We start from the raw sequence: 25,695 nt of genomic DNA, 5'->3' as shown, positions 1-25,695 counted from the left end.
TTACCCCAAATGTAGTAGTTTAAAACAGCAAACATTTATTACCATATAGTTTCTGTAGGTATGGCTTAGCTAGTGTCTCTGCTTCAAGGACTCCTAGGAGATTACATTCAGTTTGTGGCTGGAACAGTTGTCAGGATTCAGTTCATTTCAGGCTGTTGTACTGAGGATCTCAGTTCCTTGCTGGAATCTGGCTGGAGGTCTCTCTCAGTCTCTGCCATGTGGACCTCTCTATGTGGCAGCTCACAATATGGCAGCTGGTCTCCCTCAGAGGAAGTGTACAAGAGAGTGAGAGACTGTGTTTGAGAGGGAAGCCACAGTCTTTCTGTAACCTAATCTCAATCCATCACCACTGTCTAATCCTATTCACTAGAAGCAAGTCACTAAATTCAGCCCACATTCAAATGTTGGGGATTATATAACAGCAAGTGGGGATCACTGGGGACATCTCAGAAACTGCCTTATCACTGTTAGGGAGCCCTGTCTAATGAGATGGCATTTGAGTGGAAACCTAAGGAAGTAAGGTAGCAGGCATGTGGCTCTCCAGGAGAAGACGGTTTTAGGCAGAGGAAATGGCTAGTGCAAAGGCTGGGGGGAAGGGAGGAATGGTACAAGATGAGGCCAGAGAGAAAGCACTGGATGAAATAAGGTAGTTTTATGTGTGTCATTGTGGGGAATTTGGATTTTGCCTTGAAATGGGAAGGCTTCTGAGCAGAGGAGTGACAAGACTTGTGTTTTAAGAGGTTCACTCTGGTTGCTGTGTGGAGACCAGAGTAGGAGAGCAGGCATGAGTAAAAGTGGTGGGATCAGTTAGAAGGCCATGGCACTAATCCAGCTGGAGCTATGATCATGGCTTAGACCAGGATGATAGTATTGGAAATGGCATGAAGTGGTTGGATTTGGCATACATCTCCTAGTATTGCTGACAGGATTTGCTGATGGTTTGGATGTGGACTGTGAAGAAAGTGAGAAATCAGTGGTGACTCTGAGGTTGTTGGATTTAGCAATTGGAAGAATAGAGTTATCCTTTAAATTTTTTTTAATGTTTATTTATTTTTGAGTGACAGAGAGAGACAGAGTACAAGTGGGGAGGGGCAAAGAGAGAGGGAGACACAGAATCAGAAGCAGGCTCCAGGCTCTGAGCTATCAGCACAGAGCCTGATGCAGGGCTTGAACCCACTAACTGAGATCATGACTTAAGCCAAAGCGAGACACTTAACTGACTGAGCTACCCAGGAGCCCCTAGAGTTACCCTTTATTAAGCTGAAAAATATCGATGGAGGAGCAAGTTCTTTATTTTTTTAATTTTTATTTTTTGAGAGAGAGAGAGAAGGCCAAGTGAGTGAGAGGCAGAGAGACAGAATCCCAAGAGGGGCAGAGGGAGAGAGAGAGAGAGAGAGAGAGAGAGAGCGCTAGAAAAGCTCGAGTTCACCCAATGTGGGACTCAAACTCACAAGTCGTGATATCATGACCTAAGCTGAAGTCAGATGCTTAACAACTGAGGCACCCAGGCGCCCAATGGAGGAGCAAGCTCTAAGAGAGGAAGTAGAAGTCAGGGGTTTTGTACACGTTAATGTATGGTGATTAGACATCCAAGTGGAGATGCTGAATTGGCAACTGGCTATCTAAGTCTGGAGCTCCAGAGAGTGGAGTGGACGATAAACATAAATTTGGGAATTCCAAGCATTAACAGGGTATGCGAAAACAGTAGACTGGATAAAAATACTGAAGAAATGAGAGTAGACTGAGAAGTGGAAAGGCCTGTGGATTGAAACCCTGGGCACTCCAAGGCTTAGAAATTAGGAAAATAAGGTCAGCAAATGAGATTAACAAAGAGTACCTAGGAAGGGAGAAGGAGAACCAAGAGAGATTAGAACCCTAGAAGCCAAGTGAAGAGGGTTTCAAGGGGGGAAAAGTGATCAACTGTGCTAAATACTGTCAACAGGTCAAGCAAGATGAGGACTGAATAGAGCACAGTTTGTGAACATGGAAGTCACTGGTGGAATGAAAGAATGCAAGGAGAGCAAGTGGAGAAGGTGGAAATTGAGATTCTTGTGAGAAGCTGATGTCTTTTGACGGTTTAGGACCACTTGCAACAAGCTCACTGTGGGGCTCCCTGCAAATATGGATTTGGGGTGCCCCACTCCAGAATCTCAGGGGATGGTATACCCTGTGATTTTTATTTTTAGCAAGTCCCACAGGTGATCTTCAGGCACCTTAAAATTTGAGAACCAACGTCTCACTCTATGTACTTTATCTTACATCTAGTGCAGTCACTATTAAAGATACTATAAGTACGTTTCATTTGTGTAACCTAAATGAACATTTTGTGGATGATCGTTTGTCCCAGAGGCATTCCTATATTTCCCTTAGCCTTTTTATTTCCTGAAGTTTTTAAGAAAACCTGGATGAAAAAATTCCACAACCCCAAAGAATAGCAGTAGGTAAACAAACCTCCCTTCCATAATGGCTCCTAGGAACCTGACAAATATTGAAATTCTCAGAATCAGCATGTTAGTATCCCACGTCCTCTGGTAAAGGAAAGACAAGATTCTTGCAGATTCGGAAAGAATTCAATATTTATGGATCACTAAAGTGCTTAATTTACTGAGCTTCTCCACCGAGAAAGATGGAGGAATTGTTCTAGTTGGGTCTATTTGGAGGACTAGGGCCCCTGGGCTGCCTTTATCACTCTAGCAAAGGCTGCAGTGTGGAGATTTTTCCTTTTTGCCCTGATCTTTGGCCCCAGGACCAGATATGTTTCAGTAAGAACCACACAGTATAGGAGGAACAGAGGCAGTAGCAATTTAAACTTAAGTTTCCCTGCTGTGTGCTAAGTAGAAGAAAGCACTCAAAGGATTGAGGCTTTGGAAAGAAGGAGTTCCTTTTTTTTCTTTTTAAATATTTCTTTATTTGAGAGAGAGAGAGAGAAAGCGAGCATGAGTGAGCAGGGGGGAGGAACAGAGAGAGGGGGAGAGAGAGTTTCCCAAGCAGGTTCCATGTCAGCACTGAGCCTGATGTGGGGCTCAATCTCATGAACCATGAGATCATGACCTGAGCTGAAATCAAGGGTTGGATGCTTAACTGACTGAGCCACCCAGGCACCCCAGGAAGAAGGAGTTCTAAATTGTTGATCTCTCTCTCCTCAATTGCCCTTTCTTTTCTTACTGTCCCCTCCAATGCGTATAGACTTGTGCCCATGTCCCCTCCCGCTGGAATTGCCCTCCTTCTTACAAGAGAAGGTTTTTCCCACTCGGTTCTTTCTTATACCTTGTAAAACCCCAGAAACTTGACACCAATGGAGGTTCTCCCTGCTTAGGCATTTTGGCTCCAGAAAAGAATGGGATGAGGTAAAATCTAATCCTGTTAATGAAGGCTCCAATTCCAATCTTATCTTTAGTGAGTGAGAGCTGTTATTGATTTCTTACCTAAATTACTTAATGAGCAAGAGAGCACTGACAACATTTTTCATAGAGGTACACCAACATGTTAACAGAGATATATAGAAATTATATGTATTCCAGTTACTTCTGTGTGTATTCATGTGGTCAAGGCAATCTAAAATACAGGACAGACTAATGAAAAACATTATGAAAATAGTACTCGTAAGTTGTGGGTACGTGTTTAAATAAAAGTTCCCCAAAATGACTGAAATGGGCCAAACAATGGTGTAAACAGACAAAAACCAAACATAAAAAAACCCCACAAAACAAAGAAACAAACAAACAAACCCCACAAAATTCCAGCAACACCTGTTTACCCAGAAGCTCCTGGAAAAACGTGAATAGTTGCCCACCAACCTAAAATCATATCTGGGAAAGAAGTTGAGGGAGATGAAGGCTAGCGAGGGTTGCTAGTAAGGTTGCAAATGTTCTGTGAAGACAAAAGGTCAAGGACCATCAAAATCCCAAGATTAGAAGAAAGACAAACTTTCCAAAGAATGGACTTTCCCAAGAATGTCTCCTCAGGAAAAGACAGGTGCCCCCTGAGCAGAGCACCTAACTACAGCATCTTCTATATGAGAACTGGCAGTCCCAGCACGCAGGCAATGAATGGTAACATCTGCCATGGAGCGAGTACATATTTAGACTGGAATTCTGCATCATCTGTAATTTATGTCAACTTTCTCACTTCAATTTTGGGGCAATTCGCTTTTCCCATAACATTTGTGATTCTCTCATTGGGAGAATCTTCAGGAAGAGTGATGGTCTTTGGGATTGGTCTTGTTAGTGTGTGATGTCACAACTGATGGTGCTGTCTTTTTCCTTTGCATATTTGTACCAAGTGCCTCTTTAAGTAGAAATGCAAGTCTATGTAAAACAATCTGTGAGTTAACATCACTTGGGGGCTTAAAAATAACAAGACAAACAGGACTAGAACAGTGGTTTGAAGTCTAGGCTGATCTCTTTGCCTGATAATCACTCAGTGTGTTTTTATTAAATGGGATTGTTAGTTTCTTTTAATAATATATGTGGTTAGAAAAACATACAGAATTCTAACCTTTTCTTTCTTTGTGAGTAGATTGGTCAAGTGTGTCCCAAATGTACTTCTTTCTCTTAAAAGATACAGCACTGACTCTAAACAGACAGTAATTGTTGTATAATTAATGCATAGCAGGTGGACCCAGCAATTTCAGTTTGGAATCTCTTTTCCTTAATCCTTACCTTCCTTGCCCTGCCATACTCCCACCACATTTCCCATCATGCCCAAGCACCTCCCTTGACACTTGTAAATAGCACAGTGGACACAATTTAATTTGCTTTGGAGGGCAGCTCTTAAATTAACTGCAAAGGGAGAAGACAGGCACTCTCTGCTAATATATATATATACACACACACACATACACACACACACACGTGCAAAATACACATTTGTTTGCCTCAAACCTCGTTCTGAAAGCCCTTTATCACCTGTCCTGTTCAATACACCTTCTCTAAAATTCTGCATTCTCATCTAACACCTGCTTGTTAATTTCATTCACTTTTCAGTTAGTCTTTAGCAAGTGAAGGCAGCCCACTCAAATAAAGGACTTTTTCTTTCTTTCTTTCTCTCCCCCCCCCCCCCCCAGATACTTTTACTAACACTAATCACATAGCTACCATATGCTTTCCAAGACACTGGTTCCCTTCCTATTGTTAACTTCTCTTGTGTATCAACCAAAGTCCAGTTTCCTTTGTTCGGTCAGACAATACCGCAGGGTACGGATGTGATAATATGGAATGAGTATCTGAAAGCAATACTTGCTGCTTCCCAGGAAGTATCCCTTCATGTGTTCATGCTGACAGTGAGAGAGAGCCTCCACCAGGGCATTATCAGTCATCCTGCTCTTCTCAGGTGTGACAGACCTTCTTTTTCTACTAAGGTGCATCCCTCATTGAAGGGTGACCTGAGGTTGTCTCAATTTTATTTCTTCTTAAGCTTTCTTCTTCTTCTTCTTCTTCTTCTTCTTCTTCTTCTTCTTCTTCTTCTTCTTCTTCTTCTTCTTCTTCTTCTCCTTCTCCTTCTCCTTCTCCTTCTCCTTCTCCTTCTCCTTCTTCTTCTTCTTCTTCTTTTTCTTAATATCCTCCTAATAGCTTTTTAAAACTTTAAGTTACAAATAAAAGATCTGGTTTTGCTCTCCTTTTAACTAGCTGTAAAACCTTGGAGAACTCATGTAACTACTCTACCCCTCAATTTTCTCATCTGTTAAAAAAGAGATCTAGATCCAGTCAATTCTAATGTTCCTTCCAGCACTGATGTTTTCTGAGTCAAGAGGTAAAATTGCTCAGGAGAAGGATCTGGGATGCCTGCCTCAGAGTTTGCCTTTACTCAGCAGTACAATAAGAGGATTGCCTGCCTAAAACAACTACCACTTATTGAGCACCTACTGTATGCTTCCGCTCTATCAGATAGATTTTCACATACACAGTGTTTCATTTAATTCCCATAGCAACTCCAGGAGGTAGACATGATTATTACCACTAAACCTGTTCTATGATGAAGGTTCTAAGACTCTGTCAAAATCATAGGGTAATTGGCATGGCTGGAGTTAATCTGCAAGCACGTTTGCAACCATTCTGCCACCCTATTTCCCAATTCACTTGCTGTTTGATACTGTCTTCAGAAGTCCAAAAGCCACCTTGCAATCACAAGGTCTGGGATCCAGTCTTGGATCTATTGCTTTCTGGGTCTTCAGCCAAATTGTGTAGCTTCTTTGAGCCTCAGTGTTCTCATCAGTAAATGAAAGAAATAGTACGAGGCTCAGCGTTGTGGTGAAAATGAAAAGATAACGAGGTGTGTCAGCAGTTGCCTGGCTCCCTATCTGGCTTCTCTCTAGAGTGGCCATCCCTTAACCACTAACTGTAGGCTCAGACCCAGCCCAGGCTCCAGGACCAATCCGTCTCCCATGGAAAGGCTTTAAAGATCTTTAGTTCAATGCAGAAGGGGATTCAACATCAACCATGATCCCTGCTGGTCCTGATGAAGCAGCTGCAACAAGTGGGCCTCTACCCTAAATGCAGATGGTAGGATTGTTCAGATGGGCCCTGGGACCTACTGCCTGTGTTTTAATCTCAGCTCTGCCCTTACTAATGACCTTAGGCAAATTACTCCATCTTTATGTGATTCAGTTTTCTTATCTTTAAAATGAGAAGAATAATAATAGCTATTTCAGAGGGTTGTTGTGAAGATTTAGTAAATTTATAAATAAAACTACATATAACAGTACTGGCAAATAGTGTTTGTTATTTTTATTATCACAGAAGAACCAAGCTGATTTATACTTTATATTTTAATACATAAATGACATAAATTATATACCTATGTTATTATTATCACTAATTAGGTCCCTGCTTGGTTGTCTTAGGTCCTTCTTGGATAACTTCCCAAGTCTCTCTAGGGTTGCAGCCCTCACTACAATAATGTACAGGGTGGGACTCCAGCCACTGGGCCTCTTACATGAAATGGGGCCTTGCAATCTGCTCAAGATGTCCTTGATGTTGGCTGCCCTTCCACATTTTTGGTGTTCCCTGAGATGGTGCCCTGGTGGTGTCAGTGGTTCCTTGGTGGTGCAGGCTACTTGCCTAGACCACCTGTTGCCACCACATGTTCCTGGAGCCCATGATCTGCTCTCTGCTGCACCTTTCCCCAGTGCTTGTGTCTTGGGCTTGCTTATTAGGTCCTGAGCTGTTACAATGTGTCTGTTTAGAAGTTAGCACCTCGGCTTGACACAACTTTATAAAATAACTTTGTAAAGTATCATACACATAAAATGGGTATGATCCTCAAGACAGAACTCAAGTCAGCAAGAGTTATCACATTTATCTACTATTTTTTGTAATAGCTTTGTTGAGAAATAATTCACATACCATACACTTCACTCATTTAAAGTATAAAATTAAGTGTTTTTTGGTGTATTCATAGAGTTGTGAAATTATCACCACAATAAATTTTAGAACATTTTAATTACCACCTGCCCTCTCCTTCCCCCCACAACACCCTACTATTTAGTGGTTATCCCTTCTGTCCCCTAGCAACCATTGACCTACTTTTCATCTATAAATTGTCTATTCTGGACATTTCCTATAAATGGAATCATACAATATTTGGCCTTTTGTGAATTTTTTTTTCATTTAGCCTAATATGTTTATTTAAAAAAATTTTTTTTATTATGAAATTTATTGTCAAATTGGTTTCCATACAACACCCAGAGCTCATCCCAACAGGTGCCCTCCCCAATGCCCATCACCCACCCTTCCTGCCCTCCCACCCCCCCATCAACCCTCAGTTTATTCTGAGTTTTTAAGAGTCTCTATGGTTTGGCTCCCTCCCTCTCTACCCTTTTTTTTTTTCCTTCCCCTCCCCCATGGTCTTCTGTTAAGTTTCTCAGGATCCACATAAGAGTGAAAACATATGATATCTGTCTTTCTCTGTATGACTTATTTCACTTAGCATAACACTCTCCAGTTCCATCCACGTTACTACAAAAGGCCATATTTCATTCTTTCTCATTGCCAAGTAGCCTAATGTGTTTAAACGTTTGTCCATGTCATAGCATCTATCAACACTTCATTGTTTTTATTGTCAAACAATATTCACAATTATCTACTTTTAACTCAGTAGTTAACTTTTACTCTCTCCCCACATTTCAAAGATCTGGTGAGGAATTAAACTTATTCTTGGGACTTCCCATTGGAGGCTAAGTCAAGATTCCAAACTCTCAAGCACAGTTGAGACATCTTAGAGGCCCAGGAAGGCATCAGCTATCTGGCCACACAGGTTACTCCTGAGATGTCATTGTCTCTCCCTCTGTGGTCTTTTTAAGGGCTTCCTCTCCGCCAACTTTGTGCCACCATTGGTGCATGGGAACTATTCTTGTGGTTTTGGGAATCTGGGCTAATGTTCCACCTCTTGGTGCATTGATGGCCAATCTCTCTGAGGTTCTGCTGTGTCCTTTGGACAGTGGCAGGGAGTAAGTCAGGGCACAGGGGACCCAAGACCTTGATTCCTCCCCCAAGCAGGAGAGACTTTCATTTTCGACAAGGGATATTCCTCTTCAGATTTAACTGAATTCTCCTTAAAGCCCTCAGGCCTTTGAAAACTGGTGGTATCATAATCCCAGATTTCTGGCTATACTGGATATATTTCAAGATATACTGCAAAGCTGTAGAAATCAAAACAGTATGATACATAGACACGTAGATCAATAGAACAGAATAGAAAGCCCAGCAATAAACCCAAGATTATATGGTCAATTAATCTTCAACAAAAGAGGCAGGAATATGCTCTGGGAATAAGACAATCTCTTCAAGAAATGGTATTGGGAAAACTGGATAGCTACATGGCAAAAGAATGAAACTGGATGAGTTTCTTATACCATATACAAAAATAAACTCAAAATGGATTAAAGACCTAACTGTAAGACTTAAAACCATAAAATTCCTAGAAGAAAACATAGGCAGTAATCTCTTTGAAATTAGCTGCAGAAACATTTTTCTAGATATGTCTCCTTTGGCAAGGGAAACAAAAGCAAAATTCAACTATTGGGACTATACCCAAATAAAAAGCCTTTTCACAGCAAAGGAAACCATCAATAAGACAATGAGACAACCCACTGAATGGGAGAAGATATTTGCAAATGATAGATCTGAAAAGAGATTAATATCCAAAGTGTGTAAAGAACTTATCCAACTCAACACCAAAAAACTCCAAATAATCCAATTAAAAATGGGTAGAAGACATGAACAGTCATATTTCTAAAGAAGACCCATAGATGACCAAGGGATGACCATGTCCAAAGATCGCTCATCATCAGGGAAATGCAAATCAAAACCACAAGGAGATATATCACCTCACACTTGTCAGAATGGCTAAAATAAGAATCACTTCACTTCGGTTATTTTGAGGACATGCTAGGTAGCAAACCAGGCTCTACTACTTGAATTTTTACTTTAACTGCATAATGGAACTCTCTTTTGTGGTAGAATGAAAATGATCTCATTTATGCTATTCGAAATGTATGATTTGCATTTTTGTTATATATTTTTATCATACATTTTTTTCTATTTCTCTTACATAGTTCTGTAACATATTTCTATTATAACCAGCTATTGTACCAGGTTCTGGTCTTGGGATTCTTTTGCACTTTTAAAAATAATTGAGAATCCCAAAGAGGTTTTGTTTCTTTGGGTTATATCTATGGATATTAACTGTACTGGAAGTCAAAACTGAGACGTTTAAAAAATATTAGTTCATTTGAAAACAATAATAATAAACCCATCACATGTGACATAAATAACATCTTTTTATAAAAAAAAATTATTTTTCCAAAGAAAGAAAATTTTTTTGGGATTTTTTGCAAATCCTTTTAACGTCTGACTTCATAGAAGACAGCTAAATTCTTATATTGGCCTCTGCATTCCATCTGGTATATGTTGTTTTTGTTGAAGTATATTTAGAAAATCTAGCATCACAGAGATATATAGTTGGAAAAGGAAGGAGTATTTTAATAGTTGTAGATACTACTCCAAATCTCCACAACAGGTAGTTTCTTAGAGGTTATTGGACAACACATATTATCAGATATGTTCTTTGAAGTGACAGGCTCACTTTATTCATTTTCAAGAAAATGCCTGCCAATACCTAAATCTTAACTAATTTTTCTTTGAAGTAAAAATGGGGTTTCATGAAAAGAAAAAATAAGATGGTTAGTTCAGCTTGCAACTCAAACACTAACACAAGAATTTTTCTTGGGGACAACTGTGCTACCTGAGCAGAAATACTTCATGTGTGCTTCCCAGTTTGTCACACAGAATATCACAAAGACCTACACTGAAGTATTGAGAATTAATAAAACTAACAATTTTTAATGCTTCACCAAGGACATTCTTTTTAAAAAGTTGTTTTTCATGTTTACTTATTTATCTTGAGAGAGAGTGTGTGAGCTGGGAAGGGGCAGAGAGAGAGGAGACATAGAATCCCAGGTAGCCTCCATGCTATCAGCACAGAGCCCGACTTGGGGCTTGAACTCACAAACCCACGAGATCATAACCTGAGCCAAAACCAAGAGTCAGATGCTTAACCACTGAGCCCCCTAGGCACCCACTAAAGACGTTCTTTAGTAAAACTAACTTCCCTTACCCCCTCTTTCCCTCCCTCCTTTCCTTCCTTCTTTCTGCTCTCCTCTCCTTTCCACCCCTCCCCTCCCCTTGAGTTTGTGGTGGTGAAGAATATTGGAGAATATCGTGACCATTAGCTACAGTTTGGGGACACCACTTTGACTTGTGCTAACGTGCTGGCAGTTTGACCCGCTATTACTTTGGCACCACCAGTGTAAAAATCCATATAGTGAATAAGGCAAATCCTTCTTTAACATTATTATAAAAGTCGTTTTGATCTCACAGGTCCCCTGAAAGTGTCCCCAGGACTTTGCAGACTACACTTTGAGAAGGGAAAAAGCAGCAGAAATGAAAGGATCCAAGGGAAGAGAGTGGCCCTTTCTGAGTGATCCTTGCTGCTGCCTCAAACCCTGTGTTCTGTGTGGCCCTGATCTGTCCCAGCACCCACCGGCTTCCCTCCTCTCCTTCCAGACTGTCCATAATAGGACAATGTCTTTGGGAGCTCTAGGTACGGAGCCTTTTTACTTGCTCTGCAACTGCTCTCTGTAGCAGTGCTAGGTAGGGCAGTGGTATAGGACTCTTTCCCCCTTTCCTTCCACTTAGAAGAATTTACTAATGAAAATACTGGTATAACCCCATAAAAATCTCCAAATTGCTGAATAAACCATCTAGAAAGAGAACTGACCAGAAATGTATACCCTTCCCCTTGTGGTTTTGAAAGCATCTGACCCTTAAAGAGGCTGTATTGATTACCTTGGACATTTTTCCTACGCATTTTATTTTCACTGGATTGTAACTGAAGAATTTAGAAAAAAAAATAACAACCTGGTTTTCTATGTTGTCCGTAGGAACACTCTGTAGGATAGCCTTTCCTTAGTGCTACCACATGTAAATGGATCTGGAAGCTTTGAACTCTGAGTCTATTGGGCTCCCTTCCAAACTCCTGAGGGCTTGTTTTATTTAAAAACATGACACTTGGCAACTTCTATCAAGGGTCTAATTCCTTATTATATTACTATAACTAGGTTAAAGAGTGTATGTGAGAGAGGATAATTAGTAGGATTAAGTATATTTGGCTAATTCTGAGTCAAATATACTGAAATTAGCTTTCATTTAAATCTAAAATTCTGTTTTACTCTTGGAGATTTCAGGCAAAAAAATTACTTGTTTTCAGAACCATAAACTTGAGCAGATTTCCAAAAGTCCAAGACTGTGTGCTAGTGTTTTTTAAAATGAATCCAATTATTAAAAATAAAATTTACCAAGAAGCTACTCTGTGCCAAACATTGTTCTAGAAATGGGGAAGGAGCGATGAATAAGGCAGACATACGTCCCTGCACTCATGAAGTTTATAATCCAGAAGGGACGATGCAAAAAATAATGAGTAAACAACTAAATAAGCAAGATAATTTCAGCTAATGACAAGCATATGAAGGAAATAACACAGGGTGTTGGGATAATAAATCACAGAGGAGATGAGGTGGTCAGAGAAGGGTTCCCTACGGAGGTGACATTTCTAGCTGAGACCTGAACGTGGAAAGGAGCCAGTCAGGGGAAGAGCCAGGTGGAAGAGAACGGGAAGCAGAGGGAACAGCAAATGCAGAGGTCCTGAGGTGGGGTTACTTTTGGAAATGCATTAAGAAAACCCTGAGCTTTTTAATATGACTAAATTCTGATCTTATTATCGGTAAATCTGCTGTTCAAATTAGCACATTATGAAATCTTGAATTGACTTTGACATTTTGACTAGGACGACCAGGGAATTATTTGTCAGATGATCCCGGTTTGGATTGGGGCTGAATAATGAATGGTTTGTTGACTTAATTACTACATATAATTTCCCTGGGAAGTCTCAAAGCTAAGTTCTTTACCTGATCCATGCCTCATTCCTTTGCCTGCATCATATTTTTCTGTATTCCTTTTGAAGTAAGTGGCACTACTATTCTTTTGGCTCAAGCCAGAAAGCTAGGTCATTCTGCCCAGCTGTCTCCCTCACTCCACTCCATCAGGCAAACTTAAAGATTTTACCTCCTGAATACTTATTGAATCTGTCCATCTCCTCCATCCTGGAGCACCATCATCTCATTCATGCTCTCCAGTAGTGCTCCTTTTGAATGTATCCCTGTATCTAGAGGGATTTTACTAAGCTGAACTATATAGTTCATTCTTTGATTAAAACCTGGGAAAACCTCTCCCAGCATTCTGTAAAAATAACGTCCTACAATAAAATCAATTTCAAAAACATTGGGCTAACACGACGGGGCATCTGGGTGGCTCAGTCGATTAGGCGTCCTACTTTGGCTCAGGTCATGATCTCACGTGTCATGGGATCAGGCCCTGTATTGGGCTCTGTGTTGACAGTGTGGAGCCTGCTTGGGAGTCTCTCTCTCCCTCTCTCCCTGTCCCTCCTCCACTCATGCTTTCTTTCACTCTCAAAAATAAATAAATAAACTTAAAAAAAATCAGGCTAACATAAGATAAAGAGGTCCCTTTGTTGCAGGACTTCTCAGAGTCTTCAATATGCTAATGTATGCATCGTGAATCACTCACGGGGGGTAAAAGTGAGGATTCTTTCAGACAAAAGTCATAGTGAAGCTATTATTTTGAGGAATGTCAAAGAACATCTCATGAAATATCTATGAATAGCAGTACTTTATATAACGTAGCTTAGGAAATTTGGTTGATGTAAAGAAATGTAGTCATGTTTACATGGTATATAAGACTTCTCATGACCTGGTCCTCACCTTCCTCATGAGCCTCATTTTGACCACTCCCCACCTTGAGCTTCATTTAATAACAGCAAACCATATCCACTTCCTGCCACAACATGCTCCCTGTGATTTTGCTGAAGCTTTTCTCTCCGCAACATTTCTTCATCTGGCTAAATCTACTCATCTTTCCACTCTCAGCTCAGGGACCTTTCTTGAATTCCAAGTTGAGATAAATGCCTCTCTTATGAGTTCCACTTACCATAGCACAAAAATTGGAATAATCTGTGTATGTGTCTTTTCCTTCTAGTTTACTGATGGGTAAAGACTGAGGGACCATGCAATGATGATGATGCTAGCTAAGTTTGTTGCAGTCAGTAGGTGCCATGCCCTGTGTATGAGTTATTTAATATTTACAAGGGATTCACGAGGTAGGCATTATTAGCACCCTCATTTTGCAGACAAAGAAGCTGGGGGCTTAGAGGCTAAGGGACTTGCCTGAGGCCCTATAACTAGTGAATGATGAGATGGTGTGAATTTAGACAGCCGGACTCCCAATGCTGCACCTTTCACAACTGTATCTGTAACACCAGCATGATGCCTGGGAGCAGACACTTGACAAACGCTTATTGATCTAACGTGTGGGTGCGCGCGCATATCCTACACACACCCCAAAACTACTAGCATCAAGGATGTTGAACATGCTATAGGAAAGTGCTAAATTCCATCGGTGGCAGAATTGGCAGTGGAAAGGGAGGTATGGAAAGGACAACCGGCTCATGTTCCAAATTATTCTCAGCTTTCTTGTTGTCTTAGACATATGTTCTGAGGGTGGCCAACCCCTGTTTTACATCTGTGTTAGTCTTTGCAGAATAAAGAGCAAATTAGTGTTTAATGGGGGCTATTAATATTGTCACCTAATTGAGTAATATCTAATAAATCTTTTCATTTACAACCCAATGGGAATTTCTACTTAGTGTGGAAAATGTTTGATCTCAGAAATATTTTCATACACAAAGAATATATATATATATATGTGTGTGTGTGTGTGTGTGTGTGTATGTGTGTGTGTGTGTGTGTGTGTGTGTGTGTGTGTGTTTGTGAGATGTTGAACATTCAATGAAATTTTGTGAGTATGAACTAAACACTTATTCTGGGCCTAGAACTGTTGGCAGTAGCTTTTGAGAGTTACAAAGTAAGTTTATGATAGTTTCTGCACTTTAGAATTTTGCTACTTGGCTTGAGACTATCTGAAGTATCTTATAGTAGGTCTCTAAATTGGTATTTTTTTTAACAAGAAAAAGTTCAATATATTATTTTGTTGCACTCTTTGAGGATCAAAAATCATTGCAATAGGATTATAATTTGAAATATGAGTAAGAGGCATGTGGGCTCATGATCTCTATAAGCTGATTCTTTACTTCCTAATTAAATTGTACAGATGATGGGGCGCCTGGGTGGCTCAGTCCGTTAAGCGTCTGACTTCAGCTCAAGTCACGATCTCACCGTCCGTGAGTTTGAGCCCCGCATCGGGCTCTGGGCTGATGGCTCAGAGCCTGGAACCTGCTTCCGATTCTGTGTCTCCCATTCTCTCTGCCCCTCCCCCGTTCATGCTCTGTCTCTGTCTGTCTCAAAAATAAATAAACGTTAAAAAAAATTAAAATTGTACAGATGATAGAAACATTGAAAACAGAATATTACCTTATAAGTGATAAAAAAGACTGGTAACTCCCATACATATGTTTTACGATTTTGTTTAAGAAATGTCTATTTTGGGGTGCCTGGGTGGCTCAGTTGGTTAAGTGTCTGACTTCAGCTCATGTCATGATCTTGAGGTCTGTGAATTCATGCCCTGTGTGGGCTCTGTGCTGATAGCTCAGAGCCTGGAGCCTGCTTCAGATTCTGTGTCTCCTTCTCTCTGCCCTCCCCCACTTATGCTCTGTCTTTATCTCTGAAAAATGCATAAACCTTAAAAAAATGTCTATTTCATGTTAGATCAGATTAGTTGTTTAGAACAAAGACCTACATGACTTTTTTTTGTGTATTTTCATATCTTTTTACTTTAATTTTTATTTTTTTAATTTACAAAAATTTTTAATTTACAAAAAAAATTTATTTTTTAATTATAATTTATAATTTTAATTTAAGTTAGTTAACATATAGTATTACAGCGATTTCAGGAGTAGATTCCTTAACGCCCCTTACCCATTTAGCCCATCTCCCCTCCCACAACTCCTCCAGTAACCCTCTGTTTGGTCTCCATATTTAAGAGTCTCTTATGTTTTGTCCCCCTCCCTGTTTTTATATTCTTTTTGCTTCCCTTCCCTTCTGTTCATGTGTTCTGTATCTTAAAGTCCTCATATGAGTGAAGTCATATGATATTTTCTTTCTCTGACTAATTTTGCTTAGCATGATACCCTCTAGTCCATCCACGTAGTTGCAAATGGCAAGATTTCATTAATTTTGATTGCCCAGCAATAATCCATTATGTATATATACCTCATCTTCTTTATCCATTCATCCATCGATGGACATTTGGGCTCTTTCCATACTTTGGCTATAAAGTATATGCTGCTATAAACATTGGGGTGCATGTGTCCCTTTGAAACAGCATACCTGTATCCCTTGAGTAAATAGCTAGTAGTGCAATTGCTGGGTTGTAGGGTAGTTCTGTTTTTAATTTTTTGAGGAACCTCCATACTGTTTTCCAGAGAGGCTGTACCAGTTTGCATTCCCACCAGCAGTGCAAAAGAGATCCTCTCTCTCTCCGCATCCTCACCAACATCTGTTGTTGCCTGAGTTGTTCATTTTAGCCATTCTGACAGGTGTAAGGTGGTATCTCATTATGGCTTTGATTTGTATTTCCCTAATGATGAGTGATGTTGAGCATTTTTTCATGTTTCTGTTAGCCATCTGGAAGTCTTCTTTGGAGAAGTGTCTATTCATGTCTTTTGCCCGTTTCTTCACTGGATTATTTGTTTTCTGGGTGTTGAGTTTAGTAAGTTCTCTATAGATTTTGGATAATAAACCTTCATCTGATATGTTGTTTGCAAATACCTTCTCCCATTCCGTCAGTTGCCTTTTAGTTTTGCTGATGGTCCCTTCGCTGTGCAGAAGCTTTCTATTTTGATGAGGTCCCAATAGTTCATTTTTGTTTTGGTTTCCCTTGCCTCCGGAGACGCGTTGAGTCAGAAGTTGCTGTGGCAGACTTGCATGACTTTCTGTCCCAAATATAAACAGGAATGCTTGAGAATGCCTAGACTTTTTTTTTTTTTCTGTTTAATATGTGCCATATCAGTTTGGAGAAATTATTTACTTTGCTTATGTTAGAGTTCTTTCATTATAAAGGAAATGTTTTCCTATTCCCCATTCCATTTTCTCTGAGACTTAACCACTCATTTATTTCCTTATACTTACTGCAAACTGTGGCCTGGGATTTACTGGGATTCTCACTGTGGGCACATACTTTTTTCTTGTTTTTTTTTTTAATTTTTAAAATTTATTTTTGAGAGAGATAGAGACAGTGTGAGTGGGGAGGGGCAGAGAGCACGAGACAGAATCCTAAGCAGGCTCTGCAATGCCAGCATGGGCCAGATGCTGGACTGGAACCCAGGAAACCATGAGATCATGACCTGAGCCGAAAACAAGAGTCAGACACTCAACCAGTTGACCTACACAGGTGCCCCTGGCACATACTTTTTTCATACTCATATCTCCCCTCAAGCACATGTTTTCATGAATGTCTATTAATCTGCCTGGGAAAGAGCTCTCTACACCATCAGCATCAATAAATCCAGTTGTCTCATTTTTCAGTCTTAGGTATTGTTGGGGTCATTTGCTAATGCTTGTATGAGTAAAGGGTTCAGAAAATGCCTGTTGCAGTGTGATTTCTTTAACTTGTTTGAGACGATACCATGAGACAACAGACCTGGGGAGCTCTGTGCTTACAGGGAGGAAAGAAAGGAATTTTGATTTTTTTTCTTTAGCTAAATGTTATAAAACTTTAAAGCTTAAATTTGAATATTTGTTGCAGATGGGTTAAAGAAAATACATCAACTCAGTATTTTTCCTGTTTCTACTCACTAGCGAACAACAGAAGCCTAAAAAAAAAAAAAAAAAAAAAAAGGAATGTTCTATAAAGTAAGATATAAAATTTGGGTTAGGGCTATAAGTTAATAGTTTCATTATTCCCTGTCCCCAAATTGTTTCTGGGCCCTGGGCCTCTGAACCTAAGGTAATCTGCTAGGTAATTTTAACATCTTATCACAAGTCAGTGATCTCCTCTCCTCCACGTCCTCCCTATCTTATTGACAAATGTTTCTGTGGTGACCTAGTTCTGCTTCCTGTTTAAACTGTATAAAGGATTCATTGAATTCACTATCTAGCTTTTGATTCTATTTGCAAATATATAGCTGTAAATGATTCCATTCATTAGCTGATGCAGTCTCCCTTTGCTAACCATATTTGGGTCATTTCATTGTTAACATCAGCTGAGGGAGGAGAAGGAACTCTTTGAAACTCCTCCCACTTGTGATTTTATGGGTCTGATATGGAGGTTTATCAGGGCAGAAGCATGGCTTGGCTGACCCAATGCCCATTTCCAGATTTCTCTGCCCTTGCCTACTGCTACAATAGAATGGAGAAGCTAAATATTCACTGTTCTTAACTTCCTCTGAAGCAAGGGGTGGCCTTTTGACAGAGTTCCAGCCAATGCAGCAGAAGTAGAATTCTGGAGTGGAGGGTTCTGGGAAGGATCTTTTATTTCCTGATCAAAGAGGCCAGAAGCTGCTAGTACTACACCTTCCACTTCTTTTGGTCTTGACCATTGTTGTGATGCCTGAATCTACAACAGTCACCCAGCAACTTTGAGATAATACACCAATGTACTAAAATGGTAGAGTAGAATTATAGAAGAAACCTTCGTTTTTATCATATCATGGAGCCCCACATTATACAGAACTGCCTCCCTCTAGCATTGTATATGAAAAGCAAATCCCTATGTAGTGGTCTTAGGACATGGCTACAAATTCTTTGACACTTCTCCCATTAAAAGATCCTTCTCCTGAATACAGGCCAGACTTAGTGAGTTGCTTCCAGCAAATAGAATGCAGTGGGAGGGATACTGCATGATTCTCAGGTTAGGTCATAAAAGGTGATACAGTTTCTGCCTTATTATTCCTCTTCTCATGTGCGACTTGGGAGCCATGAGCTGACATATCAGAAGTCAGTCTACACCAAAGCTGCCATGCTGGAGAAACCATGTAAGAGACCACATTGAGATAGTGATGCCTGAGGAGCCTCAACTGTTATCAGGCTCCAGCTCTTTCACTCTCCCCATCAAGGATGAACAAACATGTGAGTGAACCAGTCTGCAGATGATTCCAGCCCTCAGAGTTCAAGCTGCCCTAGCTGATGTCAACGAGAAGAGACAAGCTTCCCTCCACCAAGTCCTTCCCAAACTACAGATTCAGGAGGAAAATAAATGTTATTTTTAAGTCACTAAGTTTGGGGATGGTTTATTATGTGGCAACAGAAACTGGACACCTTATTTTTTATACTGCTGTTATTGGGACGTTCTCTTACTTGCAGCCAAAAGGAGCCCTACTAAAACACTTAGTAGTAGGAAGATTAAAAGAAATTGCTAAAACGACCCTTCTAAATTACTATACATGTTATCTATTGTATTCTTCTCTTAGCCTAGTTATGCTAATCAAATTAACTATAGTATTGATGTCATGATTTTCCATAAGCTGATGTTAATTTAGTTCTATACAGGTTTTATTTATAATAGCACTGGGCTAGTAGAACTGCAGAAAAGGAGAAATTTCAATTCAGGACACCATATTTCTGTTTTCCTGCTCTTTTAGTGGGAAACAATAAAAACATCAGTAAACAATATCAATAGCTGCTTCAATAGCAGGTGAAGCTTGTCTGAGTCCCCAACTTCATCAAATCCCATCAGTGTTTGAGGTTGTTTTCTTAATGAAATGTTCCTAGCATTTGACAGCTTTGTTCCTTCATTGACATTTGAAGCTTTTTAAATAGATGAATTTTTAATGTCATATTTAATAGGCCAGATTCCTTGAAGCAAAATTCCATTAGTTAGTGTCCACCTTTTAGAGAATGGATGGTCACTAATTACTGTTAGAATTTATTTAAAAGTTTTAATATATGGTCTTAATCATAAACTCATTTATAAATCCAGCATATAGAAACTAGTAAGATTATTCTAGATTAATAGTCATATCCTTACATGGGAGCTGCAGTATAAATTAAAAATCTTTTATCCAAAAGTAACATAATGCTATTTCTGGTGATGGAAATTCTTAGTTGGATTTGTAATATAGTTTGGGCTATTTTCTTATCCCATTGGACTGAAATTTTAAACCTAAAAGAACAAAATGTAACTTCTGAAAGCTGGTTGCACAAAAGCCAATTTCATTTTTGTGTGTTTATTTACACAACGTCCACATTCTTAAACTGTTGGCAAATTCACAGCTGGGTGGAGCTGCACATGTGTCATTGTGCTGATGCTACGGGGCGGGGTGGGTGTGGAGGGTGGGCTGGGGCACATAGGGGTCCTTGCAAAGAGAAGTTACATAAGTGATATCACATGCAGAAGTAGCCTCTGGGGTTTAAAAATAACTGGACAGGGAGTGTCAGCCTTTCTTGGATCTGACTCCCTGACTTACTATCCTTAAGGGTCAGACCTATATTCCTGGGTGGGCTGGAGCGTCTGTTTAAATGCACTCAGTTCCTCATGGAAACCCTACATAATAGCTTAAAGAGCCTGGGAATGTTTTTTGTCTCAAGGCAGCAAGGTGCTGCCTGCAAAAGCTGAACCAACATCTCAATGAGAAGCCAAAACAGGACAGATGTTTCATGCTGTGCCTCAAATGCAGTTGCTTCCAGCATGGTTTCCTTAAACACAAAAACAGAGAAGACAACTGATCTTCCATAGTGGCTTCAAAGCAAATTAAAATAAGCACTAATTTCCCATCCTATCCTTCTCCTTACCCATCTATTTTAGGGAACTGAAGTATTGATACATGAGACAATGCCTTGTATTGATGCTACCTGATATTTTTATTTTTGTAATTTGTGAAAAATTAGCTGTTCACAGCTTATCTACCCTGCATATCTACCCTGGTGTCAGAGATTCCTTGAGGGCCAATATCTTAATTTAATTGGCACAGAGTCCCCATCTAGCACCTGAGAAAATATATATACCGTGCAGTCATATGAGACCATAGAAATGGTAGGAGTGGGGATGAAATCTAACAAAGGTCAGAAAACAACATAAATACATATTAAATCTGCCACCTGCCTATGGTTACCCTGAGCCTATCCAGTATCACTTGAGATGCTCATGTCATTAGGGACAGGCAGGTATTTCTTTCTTTCTTTTTTTTTTTTCAATATATGAAGTTTATTGTCAAATTGGTTTCCATACAACACCCAGTGCTCATTCCAAAAGGTGCCCTCCTCAATACCCATCACCCACCCTCCCGTCCCTCCCACCCCCCATCAACCCTCAGTTTGTTCTCAGTTTTTAGGAGTCTCTTATGCTTTGACTCTCTCCCACTCTAATCTCCTTTTTTTTTTTCTTCCCCTCCCCCATAGGTTTCTGTTAAGTTTCTCAGGATCCACATAAGAGTGAAAACATATGGTATCTGTCTTTCTCTGTATGGCTTATTTCACTTAGCATCACACTCTCCAGTTCCATCCACGTTGCTACAAAGGGCCATATTTCATTCTTTCTCATTGCCACGTAGTACTCCATTGTGTATATAAACCACAGTTTCTTTATCCATTCATCAGTTGATGGACATTTAGGCTCTTTCCATAATTTGGCTATTGTTGAGAGTGCTGCTATAAACATTGAGGTACAAGTGCCCCTATGCATCAGCACTCCTGTATCCCTTGGGTAAATTCCTAGCAGTGCTATTGCTGGGTCATAGGGTAGGTCTATTTTTAATTTTCTGAGGAACCTCCACACTGTTTTCCAGAGTGGCTGCACCAATTTCCATTCCCACCAACAGTGCAAGAGGGTTCCCTTTTCTCCACATCCTCTCCAGCATCTATAGTCTCCTGATTTGTTCATTTTGGCCACTCTGACTGGAGTGAGGTGATATCTGAGTGTGGTTTTGATTTGTATTTCCCTGATGAGGAGCAACGTTGAGCATCTTTTCATGGAGAGGCAGGTATTTCTATTCTCTGGCTATCAAACGGCCATCGGTGGTATCCTCTGGATTAGAACCCTTAGCTTCAATCCCCAGCCTTTCCTTGAGTTTCCAGATGACTTCGACATTCCCCCACCACTTGCTCATTGGTATTAGCAGATAGAGCCCATCAATTCCTCTCTAATGCCACTGCTTCTTCCTGAAGGCCTACACACCACTGCAAACCAGAAGGCAGCCTCTTACCCATATAAATGATTCCTTTTAGAGGCATGATCTATTCAAGCTGGTTCCTTCCAGAGTTCTTTCATTCACTGAAGCAGTATTTCTCAAAGCATTTGAATCATCTGGGATGCTTGTAAAATACAGATTCCCACTGGATCAGGCACCTTCTGGGTGAGCCTGAGAGTCTGCATATGTAACAAGCTCTTTAAGCAAAAAACTGATTCTGTCTCAAGATAAAGGTGCAAAGAGCTAGTTAATTTCGTCCCTATTCACATCAAGTTTAGGATTTGTTAGGGATAACTTTCACCCTCACAGTCCGGAAACTCCAGGAAAAGTCTGCCAATTTCAACAACTAGGACACCACCTGACCCTTCAACTTGCCACAGTCTCAAAACAACTGTAACTGGGCTCTGTGGGGAATCTTGAGGCTGAGAACACCACCTGACCTCTCATTCTTGGCCTTGGCCACCCTTGCACCTTTGAGGAGCTCCCTCCCCATGTGGCCTGTGTTCTCCTATACTCTGGTCTTTTCACTGTTCTGTGCTTCCTCTTCCTCACCACCTCCTCCCCCCCCCCCCCCCATCTCACCATACTATGTGCTCAGCTCACTCCTCCTCCCTCCAGACTTCTGCTCCATGGCAAATCCCCTTCCATCAGTCACCAGAGTACCCTTGCTTCAGCTGAGCTCTGCCTCTGCCTGGGGACACTCTTTCTTCCTTAGTCCTCCCAAGTGTCGCCTGCCTTTCCCCCCATGCCCATTATGAGCTGGTGGCTGCAGGTGGGGGACGGAATCGGAAAGAGATCATCAAACTTTTTCTCTAAAGGACCAGATAGTAAATATCTTTGTGGGCCATACATCTTCCATAACTACTCAAGCCTGCCAGCCACTGTAGTTCAAAAGCAACAACAGGCAGTAAGTAAACAAATGAATGTGTTTCAATTAAACTTTTTTGTGGACATTGAAATATGAATTTTACATAATTTTCACGGGTCATAAATTTACTTCTGAAAAATTTTTCAACTATTTAAAAATGTGAAAACCATTCTTAGCTCATGGTCCATACAAACAAAAAACAACAAAACAAAACAAAACAGGGACTGGGCTGGGTTTTGCCCATGGCTACTCTTCGTTGGCTCCTGATCTAAACTAGTGCTTCTCAAACTTTAATGTGCATATACATGATGAAGAACCTTGTTGAAATGCAGACTTTGAGTCAGTAGATCCAGGGTTTCTGAGATCCTGCACTTCTAACAAGTTCCCAATATACCACTCGTGTTGGTATATAATACTCGTATTGCTGTGAGTATACCACACGTTGAGCAGCAAGGTAGTATAACCATATGTCGAATTTTAGTCTTTATATAATAAAGACATTAAAATAGCTTAATGATAAAGTATTCATATTGTAATTCGTGTTCTGTAGAAAGGCTGCGTGGAAGGCCTGGTGGCTGAGAGAGGAGGCTTTGAAACCTAACAGACTCCCACTTACCAGTTGTATGAATATGGATATACTTGTTAACTTCCCTCAATTTCCATTTTTTTCAGCTGTAAACCTATGCAATAATAACCTCTGCCTCAGATGGCTGTTTAGGATTTTAACATGATTATGCACTTAGCAAGTGCCCAATAAACCTGCGGCATTATTATTTTTAAATTTAAAAAGCAAGACACGAACCTGCACATAACAAAACAGTAAGAACTCTGAGTGCCTTAGGGGATCTCCTTGCTTTCTCTCTTGGAAAATATTTGCAAGGGTCATGCTGTTCATTAATTCAAGAAACATTTGCTGAGCCACTACATCTCCGGCCAGGCAATGTGCACTGTTGGATCTGCTAAGATGAGTGAAATGTAAGCTCAAATTGGTGCGGGAGGTGGAAACACACAGCAATTTCAGCATGGAATAAGTGCTGTATGGCGAGTGCCGTATGTAGAGTGCTGGGGCAAGGCCACACTCCCACTCTGCCAGGAGGAGAGACCAGAGGATTCCACACAGGAGGTGACCCTCAGCTAGACTTTGAAGGATGATTATGGGTCTGCCTGATGGAGGGAAGAGGGAGCAGGATATGCACAGGAGGTGGGGGGAATCCAGGACAACTGGACTCTAGGGACGTGGGGGACAGGCCAGGGACAGGCTCTGACCAATCAGAACAGATGCAGGTCTTGATGTTATAGAGGTGTGGCCTGGCTGGGGATCAGCCCTGGGTAGGTCATTATCCCTTTCGGGAAAACATCCTGACAATACGCATAATGCATGCCAACGGGGACTCTGAAAAAAGGCAGTGCCAGAAAATCCTCAGCCACTTTTGCCGGAGTCACAGAAAGACTGGGGAGCTCTTGTGCTGAGCCAAGGAATCCCAGCCTCTGTGGCTTGTGTTCCTAAGGAATAGAATAGACTGGATAAGAATTCTCTATGACGTGGGGCCTACCACATCAAGGCCGAAGGCGAACGGCCTTTATAAGTGAGCCCCTGGAAACCTACTTGGCTCAGTAATTACTTACTACGTGTCTGTTACAGGAGGGGCTTTTTGTGGTGGTGCTGCTGGGGCTACTAGGGTGACGTCTGGCATCTGCCATGGGGAATTTCACCTCTAGTAGAAGAAACTGGCATTCAAACCTCTATGCTGGGGGGTGAGGAGAGCCCGAAGTCTTGGAGAACTTTATAGGAAGAAGAAACTGATTATAAGGAGTTTGGATCTGGGAGGTGGGAGCTCCACGTGTGCTTCATGGAGGAAGTGGCATTTGAGCTGGCCTTTGAGATGCATGTTTCTGTCTTTGGGTGCTCCCTTCAGGATTTCCAGCTTGTTTCGGGGGCAGGGGGTGGGGGTCTCTCTGTATAGATAACTAACTTCAATTAGTGGCCTTGGAAGTGACAGCAGTTTCCTGAACTGACCTTCTAGTGCTGAGTAGGGGCCAAAAACTACCATCTGAAAAAAACCCTGAACCTCTTCAGGGCAAAGGTTGCAATCAAACACAATTTGGATTACAGCCCCAGAACTGAAATTCAGAAATAGTTCCTGGCAATATCTGTCTTCCCTTCTTCCCTTCCCTGAGGCCTTCAATCCTCCACAGCAGGGCTTCTCATCTAGAGGGTCATGTGTGAGAAGTAGTGGGCCAAACAGCAAGGGGGTAGGAAGGACAGTAGGTTCCTGACTTGTGCTGGGACATCTGCATCCTGATGCACAGTGTCCTCAGTGGCATATACTGACTCTAGACTGTTCTCGTCTCTGTTAATTCCTCCTTTCTCAGTGGTATAGGATGGACTTTTCTGCCCTAATACTCCCCTAAATCATGCTTAATCTGTTTGAACTGACTTTTCTCCAAATCACCTGCATTCAGTTGAGGTTTAGCCATGTTTGGGTCCATCTGGTGACCCTAGAGGGCCCCGGCCAAGTTGCCTGGCCTGAAAGGGAGGTTTATGTTTGGGGCTTTGAGTTGAGAAGAGTGTCTGGAGGAGGCACAAGGCCCAGTCCAGCCTGTGGACTAGGTTTGGGGTCAGTGTAGAGTGGACTGCAAACCAAAAGGGGCTGTTGTTTTACAAGGAACTCTGAGACAAAGGGCCAGAGGCAATGTTATTTCAAGGTCCAAGTGAGAAAATGCTACTCAGGGAACACCCAAACATTGCTAATCACCTCCAGAGCTAGTGCCTGCAGAATCCTGAACAATTAATATGGGCTCGTTTTGGGTCTTTCCCTAGAGTTAGACAAAAGGAGTATGTGGTTTTTTGTTTTGTTTTGTTTTGTTTTCTGATTGAAAAGAGTTTCCTGCCTCCACAGTTGCAGTTTGGGGATCTCTGTAAATTGCTTCCTGGGCATGGAAGCAGAATTCTTATGAAGGGCAGGGGTGAGATGCTATTCCAAACATCACTGATGAGGCTGGGATGCAAGAACATAAGAAGTCTGCTTATGAACACGCATGAGATGCCCTTGGATGCTCCTAAATATAAGCACGGGAGAACAGATTGCCGAGATCCCTCCTTGTATGATAGGAGG

General features: G+C 41.0%; 2 long non-coding RNA genes across 2 annotated transcripts in view; one reads left to right on the top strand and one right to left on the bottom strand.

Annotated features, from left to right (window-relative positions):
* Positions 1-25,695, bottom strand: part of LOC109501655 — a 165,657-nt gene that overhangs the window by 98,772 nt on the left and 41,190 nt on the right. The window lies entirely within an intron of this gene.
* Positions 18,062-18,803, top strand: LOC109501656. The gene is made up of 2 exons (XR_002159869.3): positions 18,062-18,561; positions 18,643-18,803. It is a non-coding gene; the product is annotated as an uncharacterized LOC109501656 (long non-coding RNA).

Source organism: Felis catus, chromosome B4 (assembly GCF_018350175.1).
Source record: "Felis catus isolate Fca126 chromosome B4, F.catus_Fca126_mat1.0, whole genome shotgun sequence".
Classification (NCBI taxonomy): Eukaryota; Metazoa; Chordata; class Mammalia; order Carnivora; family Felidae; genus Felis; species Felis catus.
This window is presented reverse-complemented; position numbering and strand designations above follow the sequence as displayed.